The 22,087-nt window shown below is 37.7% G+C and overlaps 1 long non-coding RNA gene across 1 annotated transcript in view; it reads left to right on the top strand.

The window, feature by feature from the left end:
• The first annotated feature begins 2,118 nt into the window (after positions 1 to 2,118).
• Positions 2,119 to 22,087, top strand: part of LOC126203923 (uncharacterized) — an 84,096-nt gene continuing 64,127 nt past the window's right edge. The window contains exon 1 of the long non-coding RNA XR_007540416.1: positions 2,119 to 2,495. This is a non-coding gene — a long non-coding RNA (uncharacterized LOC126203923). The remainder of the gene's footprint in view (positions 2,496 to 22,087) is intronic.

Here is a 22,087-nt window from a genome sequence, read left to right as displayed (position 1 = left end):
GTCACAATGTCTGTATATGGGGCACTGAGAATCCGCGGGAAACAACTCAGTATGAACGTGACTCGCCTAAGGTGAACGTTTTCTGTGCCATTTCAGCCAATAAAGGTTTTGGTCCCTTTTTCTTCGAAGGTGCTACTGTAACTGGACTACAGTATCTGGAGATGTTAGAGAATTGGCTGTTCCCTCAGCTCGGACAAGAAGCACAACAATTCATATTTCAGCAGGATGGAGCGCCACCACATTGGCACTTATCTGTCCGTAACTACCTGAACGTCAACTACCCGAGGCGATGGATCGGCCACCAGGCAGCCCGTGACAGAGCACTTCATCACTGGCCTCCAAGAAGCCCTGATCTTACCCCCTGAGATTTTTTCTTATGGGGGTATGTTAAGGATATGGTGTTTCGGCCACCTCTCCCAGCCACCATTGATGATTTGAAACGAGAAATGACAGCAGCTATCCAAACTGTTACGCCTGATATGCTACAGAGAGTGTGGAACGAGTTGGAGTATCGGGTTGATATTGCTCGAGTGTCTGGAGGGGGCCATATTGAACATCTCTGAACTTGTTTTTGAGTGAAAAAAAAAACCTTTTTAAATACTCTTTGTAATGATGTATAACAGAAGGTTATATTATGTTTCTTTCATTAAATACACATTTTTAAAGTTGTGGTATTCTTTTTGAATCACCCTGTATATTTCTGGAGTATAGCTGACTGTAATGAATGCGTGCATGTTTCTGCTGTATGATGACGATGAGAGAAAGGAGAGGGTGAAACCATAGTGAAACACAGACTAATCCTCTCCTATGGCACCAAAGGAACCGGCAAGCTTAACGACCCAATTGGATGAATGTATTACCATCCACATCGTCACATGCCTTCACTTATGCAGTAGGCTTAAGGAAGGAATTAAAATATGTACAAACACAAAAATTCGAAGCCGGGTTTCCTGCCTACTAGGGCCATGCGCTATCACGTGCGCCACGGTGGCACTCCTGGTACGAAAGCTGTGAGGACTACCCCGCTACATCTCTCGCTCAAATACCAACTGCAATTCACGCCTCAGCTCTTTGTTAGTCCCCTTTTGACCTCGCATCAGTATTGCAGAGGCACTCCATTTTGGAATCTTACTTTAGTAATGAGCGAAATGAGCTAATCGTACTTGCAACTCAGACATAGGTGATATATTAATCATATACAGCTGATGTTTCTGAGATTTAGTCTCATCTTCATTTACGATAACGATCTAGGCTAAAGCAATGAACTGAAATTTGTACCAGCAGCAGCATTCGAGCCCGGGCCTCCTTCTTACTAGACAGATGCCCTATATCAGGAACATCGGCCGTTGTTGTTGTTGTGGCCTTCAGTCCTGAGACTGGTTTGATGCAGCTCTCCATGCTACTCTATCCTGTGCAAGCTTCTTCATCTCCCAGTACCTACTGCAGCCTACATCCTTCTGAATCTGCTTAGTGTATTCATCTCTTGGTCTCCCTCTACGATTTTTACCCTCCACGCTGCCCTCCAATACTAAATTGGTGATCCCTTGATGCCTCAGAACATGTCCTACCAACCGATCCTTTCTTCTGGTCAAATTGTAAATTGTGCCACAAACTTCTCTTCTCCCCAATCCTATTCAATACTTCCTCATTAGTTATGTGATCTACCCATCTAATCTTCAGCATTCTTCTGTAGCACCACATTTCAAAAGCTTCTATTCTCTTCTTGTCCAAACTATTTATCGTCCATGTTTCACTTCCATACATGTTGTATGCCTGAGGCACGGGCAAGATTAACCCCATTTCGCTCATCGCTAAAGTGCTATTTGCAATACTGCGTTTAGAACGTGAATAGCAATGACCTGGGACACGAACTGGAATTTGGAATGCGAGCATAGTAGCGTAGTCCGCGCAAGTATGGTAGCCAGAGTGCAAGGGTGACGCAACGGGTAGTGCGTCCACCTCGTCATCATGATTCCCAAGTTCGGAACATAGCGCTGGTATAAATTTTAATTCATTAGTTTAGCCTATATGATTATCATAGATAAAGGTGAGACTCAATATATCTCAGGAACATCACCTGTACATGATTAGCAAAAAGAGAGGTTTTGTGATGAAAACTTTATTTCACCACCTCCTCCCCTAACTCTCGGCCAAATATTCACAGTAAATAATTTTATTCACCACTTGCAGCTGAATCGGCTTACCTCCGTGTCGAGCGCCAGTGCACAGAGGCTTGTTGGAGACCTCGGCTAAGGTGTCATTTCTCCCTCCTGCGCAATACACATTTCCGGCATCTTAACAAAATGTGTTGTTGACCGATGCAGACAGCTGCAACAGCTGGCCTCACGCGATATTTGCTTCTCTCTTCCACTTCGCAGAGCACGCAGTCGTCGCTAGTGCATCGTGTATATAAAGGACGAGGAGACGCCAGAGCTGCATCAGTCGTCATGGCAGCCTCCACCAAGTCTCTCCTGCTCCTCTGTCTGGCTCTCGTGGTAAGTGACTGCGCTTCGATCTTCTCTTCACATAGTGGATTCCATATGACTCGGTACTGCACCAACACTTGTGAAGGTATGGTTATTTGGTGTGTCTCAAATGAAATCTGGGACTGAATTGAGGCTTTCTTGGTAGTGAAGACGCAAAGCGAGAGCTTGGATCTATAATCGACAGGTGAGAAAATAACACAAAACGTTCCACAGCGAAATATTTTGGGATGGGATCATTGCTGTTCATATTCCACGCTAACGACATGGTAGGCAGTGCCAATATAATACAGCCGAGATTACTCCTCGGCATATCTCTAAAGTGCCAGATTGCTCTTCTTCTAACCTCACAGCAGTACATTGATCCCAATAAAGGATAATTATTTATAATCTATCCCACTGCTTCTTAGTACCTCAGTCAAAGACCTTCTGATAATGAAACAGAAATAGCCGTCACAATACGTGTCTGCACCTCTGGAATAAGATCTGAATGCAGAACAAACCTCTTTCGTAGCGGCAGTATTTCTAAAGCCAAGCTGTGTAGGTGCAATTCCTTCTTCACAAACTTTTTAGATTCTTTTGTGAATAATTTTTAGAATTATTTTCAGGAGTTGCCTTATCAGACTTATTGTTTTGAAATCATTGTATTTTAGCTCCTCGTTTCTTAGCAACTGTACAAACTCTCATTGAAGCCATTATTCGCTAATGTCAAGTACATGCATGTCCGTCATATCTAGATTTATGTACTGCTATTTTGCACTGATCCGAAAAGTAATCTTTGCAGCTCTATGATTTAGAGATACGAGATTAAACACTAAAGGCTATACTGAAACGTAACGAATTTCCAGCAAAATCAGGTTTCACTAATATCGAAGAATATGCTGTTTATGAAGCTTAATATGAAGCTGTTTGAAGACATCCTAACACGGCGATGGTGGACGCTTTCTAACATTTTTGGGTACAGGTAATCTACAGAACATACTCCCGCAGTCTAGCCAGCGTCGAACGTAGGTTTTACAAAACAATAAAAGGCATTACATGTCTTCACCTGTTTCCACCTACTGAGATACATCGGAATGTTTGGAGCATGAAAGGTTCTCGCTGCAAGTTATTTTACGTGTGATAAACAAATAAGCTGCTCCTCCGGTTTAAGGTCAGCAGTATTACTGTTTGTTTGAAGCTGAGAACGGCACCCGTCATTTGTAATTTTGACATATATTTTCACATATTTTCAAATAATACACATACTTTCCTCAGGGGAGATTGTAAAACATGCGGCTTCCGTCTACACATTAGACTTCCTCAACGCCATTTGTATTTCATGTACGGTAATAGAAAAATTTTTCCCATAACAGACGAGAAGCGAATACAAACTGCGAATGGTTTGATATATACAGGTTGTCTGACCAATGTGTCCCGTAGGACTTTTAGAAACATATCTCCGGAAGCCAATAGTTGTTGAGATACGGGTCTTATTATAGTCATCTGTATGATGACACTATAGTAGCTGCTCACTGTGATTACCACTCGCTGCGATACACCCCTCATCCCTCTTTCTCAAAGACTCACCAACACAGCTCGCTGCCATCATATTTTGCTACATGCATGGCACACGCGCTCCTGTTAGGTATGTACCACTGTATACCATGCAATAACCCTTTGTATCTGCATAGACACAAATCTAAGTGATTTAGCACAAGTTACTGGGGCTCCTCGACCAATCTATCTCCCATTCAACGTTTGTGTTAGTTGCTGTCGTACTACAGATAATTGGGAGGTGACCTCTCTTGCGTCTTTCTGCGAGAGCGACATTCTCCGGTACTGCGGGTAATTTTCCGTTCGACATCTGTTCAACACATCGTGTAATTCATTCGCACTTTTACTAATATTACAAACATCATCACTGAATCTCATCACTGATATGCTTTGACCTTGAATTTTAATCCCATTCTTGAACATTCCTTTGCTTTTTCCGTTTATAGATTGAACAGTAAGGGTGAAAGTCTAGATCTCTGTCTTAAAACCTTTAAAACATGATACTTCGTTCTTGATCTTGCCTTATTATTTTTACTCTTTGATTGTTGTACAAAATTATTGTTTTTTTCCTGACTTATATCTATTATCCTGACAATGTCGGACGTCTTGCACCTTTGCACATTTTCGAAATGAGTTGATGGTCGCGTCTGTTTCAAAAGCAGCTTGTCACTTGGTCTGCAGGTTGTGGCCACGATGGCGCAGGAACCTGCAGGCGTACCAGCGGTCCCTAGCGGAGATGCCGCCAGCAACCAGGAGCCGGTACAGCCCGTGGTGGGCGACGGAGCTGCTGCGGACCAGGCGCTGCAAGACCGCTGGGGAGCGTCTATATCGTTCCACACTGGCTGAGCGGAATGCTGGCAGATTCCAGAAACAGGAAGCTCTACTTGGTTATAAACGTTTCTTTTTTTGTGAATAAGACATTTAAAATACTTTTCCTGTTTCTATATCAAGAGCTACCTTTTAATTTTTCAAAAGTGTAAACGAAAATGTATTACAAAGAAATAAATAAATTTTATCATTTAAAAAAGTACTATTGACTTCGTTTAGCTAGTCAATGGTTTGCCGATTTAAGTTTTATCCTAAGAGGAAAATTCTAGAATAATGTTTCCTAAACAACTTCACTTATTTTTTGGTTTCTGTTTGGTCTCTCAACGAGCAATAATACAGACTGTACATACCCTAAGCATTTACTGATGGAGATGAAAAATTTTATAAAATAACACACCAGTCTGACATCTATAAAAATGTAAAGGTAAATGTTTGCGTTCGCGTCTCTGAAAGTTCTTCACCGATTGCTTTGAAATTTTGACACAACGTTACATTGGAACAGGAGCATGTTTTTGTATACCTACTGGAGCGCTGTATGCTACATAAATACATATAGAATAATAAAGGCGATACATTATTTTTCGTTTGTTCAAACTCTCAGTTCTCTGAAAGTTCTCCACCGATTGCTTGGTAATTATGACACAACGTTGAGGGCGAATATGCTTTTATATGCCTATTTTTAGTATATATGATATATAAATAAATATGAAATATATAATGGGGAAATTTTATCAGAAATCTCGAAAAGTTGTTGACTTAATTAGTTCAAATTTTTACACAGTACTCTCGTGAATATTCAGACCTATATGGACTATATAATTTAATACATGTAATATATAAATATATACGTCATATATAAAGGGAAAACATTATTCCCAAAGATATAAAAAAGTGCTCGACTGATTTACTTCGAAATTTTACTCGTTACTGTACCAACCTGTGGACACATAAAAGCTCGATATTTTTTGTATGTGTGATAAATATGTTAATTACATAGCAGTAAATCGCTATTAGCAAACAGGAAAGTTGTATTTATGGTTTACTGAATTATTATTAGAATACTACCACAAAATCTGAATTTACAATAACAATAAACAAGGCTCATTGTCACGAAGAGGGGCGAACTGGAGACGGACCGAGGGGTGGTGGGACATAGACATAGATAACACAAAGTACGAGGTGTTCAGATAGAGAGGCAGAAGGAAATGGTGAGAGAGGGGGCAGGAGAAGATGAACAGAGAAAGAAGGTGTTGGACACATATAGGGGACACAGAGAAGGAGACGAGGTAAAGAGACAGAGGGAGGCAAGGATGCACAGAAAGATGATGCGCAGCTGATGGACAAATAGAGGGGGAGGTGGAGGAGATATGCATAGGGGGGGGGGAGGAGAAGACGGAGAGAGAAAAGGATGAGAAAGAGTTAGAACGTTTATCCAATTCTCATACATTTTAGAAATTCGTGCTGTCTCTTTTCTTTCTTTTCCATTTCATCAATATTCGTAGAGACTTACATAAAGTGTATTACATGATTTAACATTCATTTCATAATGAATATCACTATGAGATGTGATATCCACAGACACGAATATGCTTCTGTAACCATTGTACAATGGAAGCTAACAGCCTCTAAGCGTCATCTTGAGCAATTACCAGCTATATCTGAAACTGACACTGTATCATTTTATGAATAATACTGCCTATAGACTGAAATTGTATGTCTTTCTGCCTGTTGGCTTGTGTCTCATATTCATGAGCGGATGCTTTTTGATGATTTTTCTGACGTTTCGCCAGCATTGTCAAGGCTTCACTCTCCATTAATAGTGGCGGACCAGCAATGGAGGATCATGCTTTGACAATCGAACAAATTTCGGCCGAAGAACCCGAGATAGAAGCCAACTGATAGTTTGTCAACAAGTGGTCACGAAACGCTTACAGTTCTGAATGTCTACCTTTTGCGTCACAGGCTAGCTGACGACTCCCACATTCCTCAAGGCATTTGTATCGTGAACTGCAGTCTAGGTTCTTGCATTATTGCGTTCGAACATGCCATTCGTCATCTAAGTCATGAAGGGTATGACAACATCTGTTTGTTTGTTGACAATTCTCTTCCTTTCGGTGCCTGCTGGGAATAATTGCAGAGGTATTCCATCTTATACAGTACTAGACACTGTTTGCGTTAGCTGGATATGATGTGAAGATACCAGATAAAGTAAACAATATACAGAAACTACACACATAAACTGACAATAATTAATCATGAAACACACACATAAACAGACAAATCAAAATGCATAACAATTAAACAAAAGGTAAAGAACAAATGGCACATTAACGTACATCAACAAAACCACACACAGGGTAGGAAACATACTAAAAAGTTGGGGACACAATGTAACATATAAAAAAACAGCACAATACAGTACAAACTCAGATGAGAAACTGCTGGCACTGATCAATACTGCTAATCTGGTATGTACCACCTAACTAACAATTGCTGTCTGCTTGTATATGTTGGCTGACCATGTAAGAATTCTAGAGCCAAATAAACAAAAAGTCTAAGATCATTAAATAGTAAACACTCCAACTCAAATTTTGCAGAGCATTTAATGGCACAGATTCACCATCTAAAAAACATAAAAATCGAATTAAAATGTTTTAAAACTAGTAATAACTATAACAAAATACATAATGATTGAAGAGAATTATCATATATAAAAATCAACATGTTGTTGTTGTTGTGGTCTTCAGTCTGGTTTGATGCAGCTCTCCATGCTACTCTATCCTGTGCAAGCTTCTTCATCTCCCAGTGCCTACTGCAACCTACATCCTTCTGAATCTGCTTAGTGTATTCATCTCTTGGTCTCCCTTTACGATTTTTACCCTCCACGCTGCCCTCCAATACTAAATTGGTGATCCCTTGAAATCTCAGAACATGTCCTACCAACCGATCCCTTCTTCTGGTCGAGTTGTGCCACAAACTCCTCTTCTCCCCAATCCTATTCAGTACCTCCTCATTAGTTATGTGATCTACCCATCTAATCTTCAGCATTCTTTTGTAGCACCACATTTCGAAAGCTTCTGTTCTCTTGTTGTCCAAACTATTTACCGTCCATGTTTCACTTCCATACATGGCTATACTCCATACAAATACTTTCGGAAATGACTTCCTGACAGTAAAATCTATATTCGATGTTAACAAATTTCTCTCCTTCAGAAACGCTTTCCTTGCCATTGCAAGTCTACATTTTATATCCTCTCTACTTCGACCATCATCAGTTATTTTGGTCCCCAAATAGCAAAACTCCTTTACTACTTTAAGTGTCTCATTTCCTAATCTAATACCTTCAACATCACCCGTCTTAATTCGACTACAATCCATTATCCTCGTTTTGCTTTTGTTGATGTTCATCTTATATCCTCCCTTCAAGACACCATCCATTCCGTTCAACTGCTCTTCCAAGTCCTTTGCTGTCTCTGACAGAATTACAATGTCATCGGCGAACCTCAAAGTTTTTATTTCTTCTCCATGGATTTTAATACCTACTCCGAATTTTTCTTTTGTTTCCTTTACTGCTTGCTCAATATACAGATTGAATAACATCGGGGAGAGGCTACAACCCTGTCTTACTCCCTTCCCAACCACTGCTTCCCTTTCATGTCCCTCGACTCTTATAACTGCCATCTGGTTTCTGTACAAATTGTAAATAGCCTTTCGCTCCCTGTATTTTACCCCTGCCACCTTTAGAATTTGAAAGAGAGTATTCCAGTCAACATTGTCAAAAGCTTTCTCTTAGTCTACAAATGCTAGAAACGTAGGTTTGCCTTTCCGTAATCTTTCTTCTAAGATAAGTCGTAAGGTCAGTATTGCCTCACGTGTTCCAGTATTTCTACGGAATCCAAACTGATCTTCCCCGAGGTCGGCTTCTACTAGTTTTTCCATTCGTCTGTAAAGAATTCGTGTTAGTATTTTGCAGCTGTGGCTTATTAAACTGATTGTTCGGTAATTCTCACATCTGTCAACACCTGCTTTCTTTGGGATTGGAATTATTATATTCTTCTTGAAGTCTGAGGGTATTTCGCCTGTTTCATACATCTTGCTCACCAGATGGTAGAGGTTTGTCAGGACTGGCTCTCCCAAGGCCGTCAGTAGTTCCAATGGAATGTTGTCTACTCCGGGGGCCTTGTTTCGACTCAGGTCTTTCAGTGCTCTGTCAAACTCTTCACGCAGTATCGTATCTCCCATTTCATCTTCATCTACATCCTCTTCCATTTCCATAATATTGTCCTCAAGTACATCGCCCTTGTATAGACCCTCTATATACTCCTTCCACGTTTCTGCTTTCCCTTCTTTGCTTAGAACTGGGTTTCCATCTGAGCTCTTGATGTTCATACATGTGGTTCTCTTATCTCCAAAGGTCTCTTTAATTTTCCTGTAGGCAGTATCTATCTTACCCCTAGTGAGATAAGCCTCTACATCCTTACATTTGTCCTCTAGCCATCCCTGCTTAGCCATTTTGCACTTCCTGTCGATCTCATTTTTGAGACGTTTGTATTCCTTTTTGCCTGCTTCATTTACTGCATTTTTATATTTCCTCCTTTCATCAATTAAATTCAATATTTCTTCTGTTACCCAATGATTTCTACTAGCCCTCGTCTTTTTACCTACTTGATCCTCTGCTGCCTTCACTACTTCATCCCTCAAAGCTACCCATTCTTCTTCTACTGTATCTCTTTCCCCCATTCCTGTCAATTGTTCCCTTATGCTCTCCCTGAAACTCTGTACAACCTCTGGTTCTTTCAGTTTATCCAGGTCCCATCTCCTTAAATTCCCACCTTTTTGCAGTTTCTTCAGTTGTAATCTACAGGTCATAACCAATAGATTGTGGTCAGAGTCCACATCTGCCCCTGGAAATGTCTTACAATTTAAAACCTGGTTCCTAAATCTCTGTCTTACCATTATATAATATATCTGATACCTTTTAGTATCTCCAGGGTTCTTCCATGTATACAACCTTCTATCATGATTCTTAAACCAAGTGTTAGCTATGATTTAGTTGTGCTCTGTGCAAAATTCTACCAGGCGGCTTCCTCTTTCATTTCTTAGCCCCAATCCATATTCACCTACTACGTTTCCTTCTCTCCCTTTTCCTACATTCGAATTCCAGTCACCCATGACTATTAAATTTTCGTCTCCCTTCGCTATCTGAATAATTTCTTTTATTTCATCATACATTTATTCAATTTCTTCGTCATCTGCAGAGCTAGTTGTCATATAAACTTGTACTACTGTAGTAGGTGTAAAAAATCAACATGGCAAGGAAAAACCATACTAAATGAATTATTTAAGACACAAAGGAATTGCTGCGAGTGGGCTACCTTGTGTGATTAAACAATTAAGAAAGTAATTGTTATATTGAATACCAAACAGCTTGAAATTATCACTAGCAGTATCTATTTCCATATACAAAGTTTTATGCAATAATTATATTTTTATGCACTCTACTACTTTGTGAATTATGGAATCCTAACCATTTAACATATACTTCATCTCCTTCCTTTCTTAACACTTTCTCAACAAGATATACATCATGACAATTTTTTTTGGTTCTTGTTCATAAATATCTCCTTTTATTTCTTCTCCACTTACAGCCTTTAATTTATATATGATTGGATTAGAATAAATAACACTTTTAATTACAAAAATTTCTATTGACCAATTAGCTGTATAACTCTTTTTTCACAATTTTCTTTATGTTTACTAATTCTAATTTTATTGCTGACTGTGTATTTAAACACAGCAATAGATAGAAAGAAAGCTGGCTCCATTTTTATACTCAAATACTTGTATTACTGCATCCATCAAATAATTTTGAGACTATATCTATCCATTTATAATTAACTTGAAGGTAAAATTACTTCACCAAATATAATTATCTTTAGATCCACTGGAGCAATTTTAACAGAATTGTTTAATATTGTGGTTAGAAAGCTGGATTCATGTTCAATTTTTAATGATGCAATATCATTAGTTACATTGTAAACTTTATTTAAAAACACATAATTTAATATCAAAATTGTTCAAGGATAAATTTTTATTTATATTTTGAGCAACAGCAACAACTGTGTTAAGAATAAAATCACACTCAAAATGAACATATTTCTTCCTCTCATTTAATATATATTTAACTACATTTGTTATTTCTGCTGCTATTTCTTTCTTTTGTTAAGTAATTATATAGTGTTACCTGATGCTGATTATTGTTTAGTAACTTAATTACTGAATTGTGTTACAATATTTATAAACTCAACCCTTGTGGAAAGAGGCTTTGATTGTTTTTCTAAACATTGTTTAGCAATAACATCGTAAAAACTTATTGGACCTTTTATATTGACTACTCTTCTATCTTTGAAACTAATATAACTCTATTGATATGCTTATAACAACATACCTACATTATCGTAAATATCTATCCTACATTCATATTCTCTATGATGATCCACCAGTCATAAAGACGCTATTAAAGGGTTTGATTTTTAATTATTTAGTTAGATATTTTACATCAAAATTACTTAATACATTACGATGCATATGAATTGTTCTTTTTTTATTTTTTTGTAGTTCTTTCATTCCAGCGCCATCTACCTTCTCCATTGTGAATCATGTATTTTTTGGTCTTCTAATTCTTGATATTTTTGTTTTTTATATATTACTGTTTTTGCTACCATACCAACTGTTTACTAGCAGCTGCTAAATATGGTAATGCTGTCAAAGTAAATGAAAGAAATCTTCCTCCATGTTTTGTTAATCTGAATTTTGTTAGATATTTTCTTTATTTTTTCACAGCAGGAAAACCTAATGTTACTAGCAAAATTCTACCTGTATTACTCTGTCTGTTTCTTTCATAGTAAAAAAAATCAGTACCAAGCAATTGATAGTTATTTAGTTTTATTTTAATTGCTTTTAGTTTAGTTTTGCCACTATGTAGCAAAGTATAATCAATGCAGAAGTTACTCATTTCTATAGATATAATTTTTAAAAAGAATATTATTTTTAGTCCCCAACCATTGTCATCAACATCTGAACCTATACCTAATTTTCCAGTTCCATGAAGTATTCCTGTAACTGCTGTAGCAACAAATGTTTGTCCAACTGTTTCTTCAGAAACATGCATTCTTTCTTTTACAAATAGTTGAAGTTTGTGTGCTTCACATCTTTTGTCTATATATTTACGATCTCTATATACAATATCATGCTTTTTGCAAGCTTCATCTAGTGGATTTATTCCTTGATCCCCTCTAGCTAATCTTCCTTCTAATTTTCTTCCTGACCCACAATAATTATAACCAGGGAGATCCATTTCAAATGGTTATTTGTTAATTAAAGTATTAACTAACCCTTTTCCATTTTTTCTGTTTTCCAAAATTATTGCAAATTATTCAAAAATCTGTTCAGATATGGTACTCTTTTTTGATTGTTCATAACGACATAACTAAATTTTTTATTCCAATTTTTTCATTGTGATAATTTTTATTTCCAGCTAAGTCTTCTCCACAAATGACTGCTCATATATCAATTAAATCTCTAAATTATTCATCCAAACATGTTCCACTAGTCTTTCTGTATCTTTTTTAATGACAACATCACTTCCTTTCTCATCCTCACTTTGGAGTGAAACAACTCCTTTTCCTTGCCTCGATGCTGGAAAAAAATCATCGACAATTTCTTTTATTACATATTTATATTTATTACCTTTACTTCATTTTATTTTATGAGGACTATTGTCAGAATATATTGCTCCTGAATATTACAATATATCCACATTATTTGATAAATCACAACCTGTAAATCTTGTATTCATGTCATTAACCTGTTTGTACATTCATATGACCTTTCACTGATAGTTAATTTAATCCCATCAAATTTTAGCGGTAATTTACCAACGAGTTTAAGTGTACAGTCAGTTCCTAATCCAAAAACCTTGCCTTCATTCTAGTTAACATATTCTAGCATTCTTTCATTTATTTTTATTCTTTTAGTGGCTTGCTTCTGTCTATTTTTAACCTCGTCTTCGTAATTCTTCAATAAATGTTGTATTTTGGATATGTTAAATAGATAATCTCTCGTATCATTATCACATTGCTAAATTCAGGTATGTCATTTAATTCTTCAAAATATTTATAAGAAACCAGGAGCTTTTTGATTCCTCTTTTTTCTTCTATAGCTTTCAGAACATCAGCGCCTATACCTTCGATTCCTTCTTTAACCTTTTCGATTGCATCAATAACAGGCTGATCTTTTTTTATATTTTTCAGATTCTGTTCTTGTTTGTTTCTCCATTTTTAAAATTCCTCTTTTAATTGCTCCTTTACCTTTCTCTTTCCTTTAGCCTTTTTAAGAACCTCTGGGCTGCACACACTGTGTGTACTCTGCTGTTTCGTACAATAGTATTTTGCAAACATCTAATAAGAATAAAAAGCATTAATGATTTAATTTTAACATTCAACATTTTGTGTTTCACATTCAACATTTTTCATTTAATGTTTATGTTTAATGTTTAACGTTCAGTGTTTACTGTTTTGCATAACATAAATGTTTAATGATTATATTTATGTTTACATTTTTTAAATCTTTTAATTATGTATCTGTGCTTACCATTATTATTTTTTCTGTTGTATCTGTTGTAATAAAAGGAAATTTACTTCCATTTTTGGTTTTACAATGCATTTCTTTAAAATCATTAAATTTTAAATCACTACTGACAAATTCAAGATAACAATGATTTAAATTTCTATCGTCTTTTCTAAAATTATTTAAGAATTTTTTATGAACTCTTACTAATTATGTTGGTATCTTCAAATATGTCTGAGCTAAATAGAAACAATCTAATTCTTTGTTCCTTCCTCTAGTAAAATATTCCCTGACTACATTCTCATTTTTGAGAGTCACATCATCGAATACTACAACTGAATTATCTTGACAATCATCCAGTGGTATAATTTCATCATTGTTTTTGATAAATAGCTAGAATATAATAGTAACTCATTAATGTTCTTTTCCCACATCCATTTTGGCCTACTGTTGAACATCAAATAGAGCTAGGCAAGAGCTTGCCATACTTATTTTTTGGTTTCTTCTCTAGAGTTCTTGTATTTTGATCCCAATAAGTTTTATTTATTTAATTATATAATTTTAATTAATGGCAATAAGTTGTGTTTTTAAATTGGCGATAAGTTGTCTGTTGTTAGAAAAAAATTTATGCTATGGCAATGTTTCACCAGTATCTCTTATACAATATTTTTAATGTCAAATGTGATATATTCCAATTTTTGATACCAGACAGGACTTAGAAGTAACTGTAACAGGTGAAAATGATAATCTGACTGACTTCGATTGTGCTTGTTTCACAGCTGTTTTAGAAATAACTTAAAAAATTTTAGCCTTATTAAATGAATAAGATTGACAGCAACCAGTTTGATTAACTCCCTGTGAACAAGAAGACTAAAAACATCCTAAATCTTCCCAATAAGGAGACAAAAATACATATTCATGTTGGAGATATTTGGGTTCATCCTAATCATGCACAGTTGTATATGAGCTTCAGTGTTATTGGAGCTGGTGGTGATGATTATCTGATATATAATGGAAAATTAAATAAAAATTTCATTGACAAATATGCAGAAAAGCTATTCATTGTTATCACCATTAAAAAAGGGAACAATATTTTGTCTGGGATTGATTAGTCTCTAATTTCTTCATCTGTCCTTATATGATTGACTTCGCTTATAGCCAATGAGTTAACCATGGAAGAGCATATCCTTAAAAATGGGAAGATAAAAAGTAAGAAAAAGGAAATTCTCCTTCTACTAGGTTTGATTGGTGGGTTCCTTAAGGAGTACAAGGAAGTTATGTGGGAAGGTAATTTAACAGTAGTTTTTACCTGGATTTCTAGTGCAGACTCTATCATTCTTCGATGGTCCAACCCCAGTCATGCTGCAGTTGAAATAAAAGAAATACTTCCTAAGGAAGGTAAAATTTTTGTGGAATCAATGAAAGTTAATATTCCTGAGGTTAGATATGAATCACTTAAGCTGGAGTTAGAAAAACTAAAACTGCGTAAATTCCCATATCTTTCTTCGAATCACAGTCCACTGAGGCTGCTGGCTTAAGTGGAAAGAGAAATTTGGAACGAGATATCATCAGTTTCTGTAATTCTGCAGAAATAGATGTGCCTTACTTTATTTTTCTTGTTTTTCCAATCGAATCGAAAAAATAATCAGTTGACTAATTCTTCGTAATTCGATCACATTAAATTACAAAATATTTATATAAAGAATTGTGGAAGTTGAAGTTTTTCCCAAGAAATCTGGAACTTAGATCCACTAACTAACTTTTGGAGACTTATGATGCTTTCCCAGATTTTAACTGGGCCACCTAAGTAAATCCAATGAATTTTATGGAAAATTATTCTAGTTTTGCTATAAATATGTCTATGAGAATGAATGTGTTAGCTATGCAGAAAAATTCTATGGAATTGTGTACTACTTTTAATGGTAACATTCCTAATGTTACGTTTGCTTACATAATTATGTATTGAAATAAGAATTTAATTTATAATGTACAGCTTAGAGCATTAGCTGAGAATTTTTAAACACATCTAATGATAATCAAATATACTGATTATTATTTTTCTGTTTATTCCTTTTCATACAGATTATGTTATAATTTTGAATTTTTAAACTCGGTTAATATTTGAGTGAGAAATTGAAGAGACCTTGCTGGTGCAAGATATTGCATAACTACTAACTCTTACAAAGCCACTGGCGTGACTAGAAGGTCGCACTGTGTGGCCAGAGGGCGTGCCGAGCTAGCAATTCATTTTTCCAGACAGTTTTAGGACCTGTAACAGATTCAGGAAACCCCAAACAGATTGCACCATATGTAGAAATATTTGGTTTCTAATCAACTTTGTGGCTCAATTACCAAAAGTATATATGCGATTTGGAATGTTATTTCCTTGTGCTGTGGGGAAAGCGGAATGCTATAGCAGTTGGACTAGCCAGCCTATTGTATTGTATTTGCTATCCATCCACCACTGCACCCCATCAAGGATACCAGCCATCAGCAGCTCTCCCATCTACACCAAGATGTAGATACCAAGACGTATACAACAAGAAGATGTATGGATGGAGATGGCAGTCAAAGTCACAGAACAGAAAAGCGACGAAAAAAGCAAGTGGGTAAAGATGAAATAAAGAGACCACCAACAAAAGCTCCACTGGGTTTCTCCTGGCATGAAGTTTTTGGGCATTTTGAGAATCAATGTATTTTTTAATCTTATTTAAAAATTTCCTCTATATTTTGGTTGAAGATAGTTTTTAAAAATAAAAATTGTTACACAGCCTTATTTGATATTTCAGTGTTGGTTGATGATCCAAGACTAAACATGTATACTGAAGTTTAAAACCAGGTAAAAAAATTATTTTTAAGAAATATAAAGAATTTTTCTGCATATAAATAAAAAAACAACCTTGAGCAAGAATACTGATGTGAGATTAAATTAGGTTAATCGTTTCGATAATGACTCCACAGAAAGATTTACTAAATTAATAGAATTAAAAATTTGAACTATTCAAAGGTTGAATTTTAATCAGTTAAATTTGGTCAGAAAATTGTGTTGATTGTAATGATAAATAAAAAATTATTCTTCCCAATCATTATAATGAAAGCATTGAGGATTAACAAGATAAACCAGAGAACCTTAGTGGTGTAAAATTTATATAGATAAAAAACAAATTAATAATTATTCTAAGCATATTATCAATTTGGGAAAGTAGACTGGAATTTTTTATTTCCTTAAATTTTTACTTCTATACTCATAATTTGTTATTTTTTATTGTTAACATTGGTTATCTCTTAATTTTATTCACATTGTTATTATTACAAGGGTTGAATGAAAAGTAATGCCTCTACCTTTGTTAATTGGGTTTGGATGGGAATATTTTAATAAATCAAATGCAGAAATAATCCTCAGAATGTGATCTTTAATTACCAATATTCACCAGCCAATTGGGCACATTTCTGCCAACCATGAACAAGTTCTCTGAAGCTGTCACGAAAGAAGTCGACATTCTATTTCCGCAACCACTGTCTCACAGTTCTCTCAATGTCTTCATCAGAAGCACTATGATGTCCCTGCAGATCGTCTTTCATTATCGGGAACAGATGGAAGTCAGACAGTGCTAAATCTGGACTTTATGGAGGATGCCATACAGTGTTGAGCTTCAGTCTCTGAAATTCTGCTGTGGTGGCACTTGAAGTGTGTGGTTTGGCATTGTCATGCTGCAGGAAAACATTTCCCTTTTCCTTTCGAGCACTTGTTAGCCATCATTTCAGAGTTTGCAGCGTTGTGATGTAACACTCCGAATTTATTGTTGTTCCTCGTTGAAGGAAATCGACATGGATAACACCATCATACTGTGGCCATGATTTTTCCAGCTGAGGGCTGCGTCTTCAATTTCTTTTCCTGGGGTGAGTCTTCATGTCGATATTCCATAGACTGACGTTTCGTCTCCAGATCGTAGCGGTGTACTCACGCTTCGTCTCCTGTCACAACTGAATGGAGAAATGCGTCACCTTCATTCTCGTAATGCGAGAGGAGTTCCTGGCAAATTTCAAGTCTGTGAGCTTTCATTTCAGGAGTCAGCATCCAGGGTACCCATCGTGCACAGATCTTCCAAGAGTCAAGCAAAACAATAATGTGACCCACACGTTCTTGTGAAATGCCGATTGTGCTTCAATTTTCTCTCTGTGTGATACGACGATCGTCCTGAATCAATTTGTCAACATTTTTCTTGTAAAACTCGGTGGTTGCTGTAGTAGGTCATCCAACTCTTTGTTTCTCACGGAGGTCAGATGTTCCTGCCTCAACATGTTTAAAGTTACTCACCCAGCGACGCACAGTACTCACATCAATACAATAACCATAAACTGCTTTCATTCTCTGATGAATCTCCTTCGGGACGACACCTTCTGCTGTCAAGAATTCAATGACTACACGCTGCTGAAATCGCATTGACCGACCGTCTGCCCAGGGTCCCATACTTTACACCGTAACAACAGAACCGTTCAGTACTAAGGCTTCCCGCCAACTGGAGCGGTAGAGAAGAGGCTACGGAATAAGCCAGTACCTGCTGCATACCAATGCTGCCAACTGTTGAAGAGTTACGAAGATGGAGGCATTTCTTTTCAGTCAAACCTCGTACATTGGGTCCCGGAGGTTTCTTGGTTTGAATAATTGTGTTTTTTATGTAAGGGAAAAATTGGGGGGGACGAGAACTGAGGTGACGATTCCGTTAGCTGTTGTCGTGTGCACTAGAATTTCCATGGAATAGCTACTGACAGGTTTCTTGGTTAAAACGATTGTAGTTTTTATGTTAGGGAAAAAGTGGGGGGACGAGAACTGAGGTGATAATTCCGTTGGCTGTCGTCGTGTGCACTAGAATCCGCATGGAATAACTACTCACCAACACTGTACGCTTTCGGCAGAGATGCCACAGATCACCATCTATCCTACTTTACAGAGCAGACAAGCCTCCGAGCGTCACTTTCTGTGAAGCGTCGTGGCTGTCCACCCATTTAGCACCTAGAAGTAGTTTCACTGTCCCCTTTCTCTTTCTGTAGATGCTCACAACAGTAGCATGTGAACATCCGATCAGTTTCGTTGTTTCCAACATACTCGTTCACATGCTGCATGATAATAATCTGCCCTTTGTCATAATCACCTCAATTCATTTCCCCAATTACAGCCGTGTCTTCACTAGGGTGATCCCCCGTCTGTATCTGCTCTGCTTACTTACGTTTTTTCCCGTGTCACATGCCAGCAATACCACAAGGCAGCATCCAATGTCGTGGTGGGCAGTCATCATAAAGTTTTGACTTTTATGTATACATGGGATGGATTATCTAAAACTTGCACTCTTACTATTACGTAAATGGAAAGTGTTATTGATGTGCGGTTTGCACTGAATGGATTGGTAGGCAGGGGCTCGTATTGTTAGCCAATCAATATATTGTAATAATACTTAGAGAATGTATTTTTGTACAAATATACATTTTTTAAAGGAGACAATACCTATTGACATTAGCACACTAAAAGTAGGGTAAACTGGAATGTCAGCGGTTTTTGATGCAAGACTCTAGGGTGAATCATTTACGAGATATTGTATTTTGAAAAGTTCCCACACCGACACTAGTACAATACCTCTGATAGGACACACTAAAGAACAACACAAGTGCATACATTAATTATGTGGATTCTGTCCTGTAAGGAGACAATGGACAATCACAGGTGGTTTTCAAAATGACCTCCGGCAGTGGCAATACACGACTGCACTGTGGTATGGAACAACTGCTGCACATGTGCTAGCATTTCAGCGGAGATGTCTGATCAGGCTGTAGTAATACATTGTTGCATATCATCAGGTGTAGTTGGCATGTCTTTGTAGACAGGGCCTTTCAGCTTCCCCCACGAAAAGAAAGGTCTGCAGGTGTCAGATCCAGGGAACAGCTTGACCAAGGTACAGGTCCTCTGCGTACAATACAGTGATTTGGAAACAAAATCGTGAGGAGATGGTGCAGGAGTTTAGTGTTTAACATCGATTACGAAGTCATTAGAGACAGAGCAAGAGGTCGGATTAGTGAAGGATGCAGAAGGAAAGTGGCTGTGAGCTATAGAAAACGTAAATCAGAATTCTGAAATGCTGGTTTCAACCATCGACCTCCTGAATGCGAGCCCAGTATGCTTAGCACTGCACTGGCCTGTTGGTGAAACAGTTTGTGAAGACGTGCTGTAGTACTTCATGTGCGCTGGAGAGCCTTCTTGTTGGTACCAATTGTTCCTGCTAGTCTATGGAGAAACGTCTTCTAGCATCCGTGGAAGATAATCAGTTAGGTGTTTGCAATACTTTTGCATGTTAAGAATTCCATCCCTCAAACATGAGCCAATGAGCTGATGGTTCACTGTCCCAAACCTCACATCTACACTCCACTGTTATTGGAAGTACAATTTTTAATGCTGTGTGCCCGTTCTGTTGGATAATATGTTGGTTCGCTTTTTCTATTGCATTACTCAAGAGAACGGATGACAGAAACTTCCTCTTCTTGATACGAGAACAGGTAGTACAGTCATAGGTAATGAAACATTTAATTTTATTCCTGAAACTGGCCCTTTCCTCATATTTTGTTGTTAGAAGCACCTGAAGAAACTCAAATAGGGACTTCATTATAGGTCTATTTTAACAAACTGAAAATATGAAATGTTAATACAGAAACACAACAAACTGAGCTCTGTGGAGACTCAAAAACATAACTTCTAAGTACATCTTGAGCCACCATTATTATCGACACCCAAGAACTAAGACGCCAGCTACCAACAACACTATCAAGCTACCCATACTTCACACTATTTAAACAATTATACCACTACAATATGACAATTCATTCACATAAAGCAATATAAATCTTTATACAGATGATTCAACCACTAGTTCAGTCACAAAAATTCAATACACAATCAGTTCTTAAAACCATTGAATAAACAAATGATTCACAATCGTAAAAAAACAACTAACATATACTTAATTTGGTTAATCATGCCGCTGGGTGTACTGAAACAATGAGGCCCATTCTTTAACACAACACACACTGCTCTACAGCCTGCATGCTACTAATACAAACAACCGTATACTCAGCATTGTCAGACTTCCACTCTGGTAGTGGCTACACTTAGTGCACGTTCTCATATAACACTATGTACCACACCAGTCACGAGGTCTACATGACGCTACCATTAATTGTCAGAAGCACTCAGGTTATGATTCTTATGATCTACTGTTACCTGCCTTCACTGAGGTGCTATGCGTCAGACTGGGAAAGACAGCAATCACTCCATCAGCTTGTTGTCCACACAGCAACCTCACCCACGCCGACCGTGATCACATCTCGTACAGTCCCACACGGCAGCTAATTGAGGTTCCTGACGTGGCTCCACAAAGAAATGTCTTTTACTAGGTCACTCCAGGAACTGATTATGGCACTGGCCATCCATTTCCAAACACAACCCGACCTACCAGTCTCAGCACCACCAAAAACTGCATTCCGCAGTGACAGTCGACAAGCCCTGCAGGCACTGACAACGACTTCAACACTAGCTGCTGAGACATGTTATTAATCACGATATCTGTAGCCGTCTCCACTCACCCCCCCCCCCCCCCCAAGCAGAACCAGAACCACGAGCCCTGGATACCACAACAGCCCTTCGTGCCCCGCATTAACAGCTGACTACAGGCCACTTTATTCTGGGCACTGTTGCTCGTTAGGATAATTCCAGCCAACCGTTCACTGTGGACACTGCACAAATGCTAGGATGGTTCCTTTGAAAAGGACATGACTGGCTTCCTTCCTCACACTTGTCCACTCTGAAACTGCCCACCAACTCTACCGACCACTCCATCAACAAGATGTTAAACCCTAATCTCCTTGTCATATACAAGATCAACATCAACTAATATATAAAAGACGAAACCTGGAGCAAACATCTACAGAATGCCAGAAAGTTTTTGTTTCTCCAATTTATAAACAAAAACTTAATTCTGTACGGTAGCCTGCGTTGGAAATTTAATCCGTGGGTTGCCTATCTTCGAACGCAAACTAATTCGATGCAACAACTAGGAGCAAATCACTCTCTTCATCTTTTGACACCACTGTCCCCTACTGGCGCGCTCTGCACCTACGCCACTTTACGTATTACGAATAGAATCTTTGCTTTTGGTACACATCTGTTAGCTGCCGAACATGCTGCCAGAAATATTCAAGAATTCTTGAACCTGTCGTACAAAGTTCCCAAGACCCATCTACGAGGGTCATTCGAAAAGCAATGCAACACATTTTTTTCCTGAAAGCATGTTGGTTTCAATTCACATTGAAATACACTATATTATTCCCCAGCGTTTTCGCTACAAAAACTTATTTTTAAACATAGTCTCCGTTCAATGCGACCGGTATAAGACACCTCACTGGGCGTGACCGCAAGTTACCACCTCGATGCCAACGCGTTACTGCATCAATAACATCGTCATTACCCACATGCTGCTTTCCGCAGAGCGCCTCCTTCATTGAACCAAACAGACGGCAGACACAAAGTACGAGAGGCGAGATCCGAGTTGTAGGGTAGATAAGGAAGA

Source organism: Schistocerca nitens, chromosome 9, assembly GCF_023898315.1.
Source record: "Schistocerca nitens isolate TAMUIC-IGC-003100 chromosome 9, iqSchNite1.1, whole genome shotgun sequence".
Lineage (NCBI taxonomy): Eukaryota > Metazoa > Arthropoda > Insecta > Orthoptera > Acrididae > Schistocerca > Schistocerca nitens.
The sequence above is the reverse complement of the archived record's forward strand: the minus strand, read 5'-3'. Positions and strand labels throughout refer to the sequence as shown.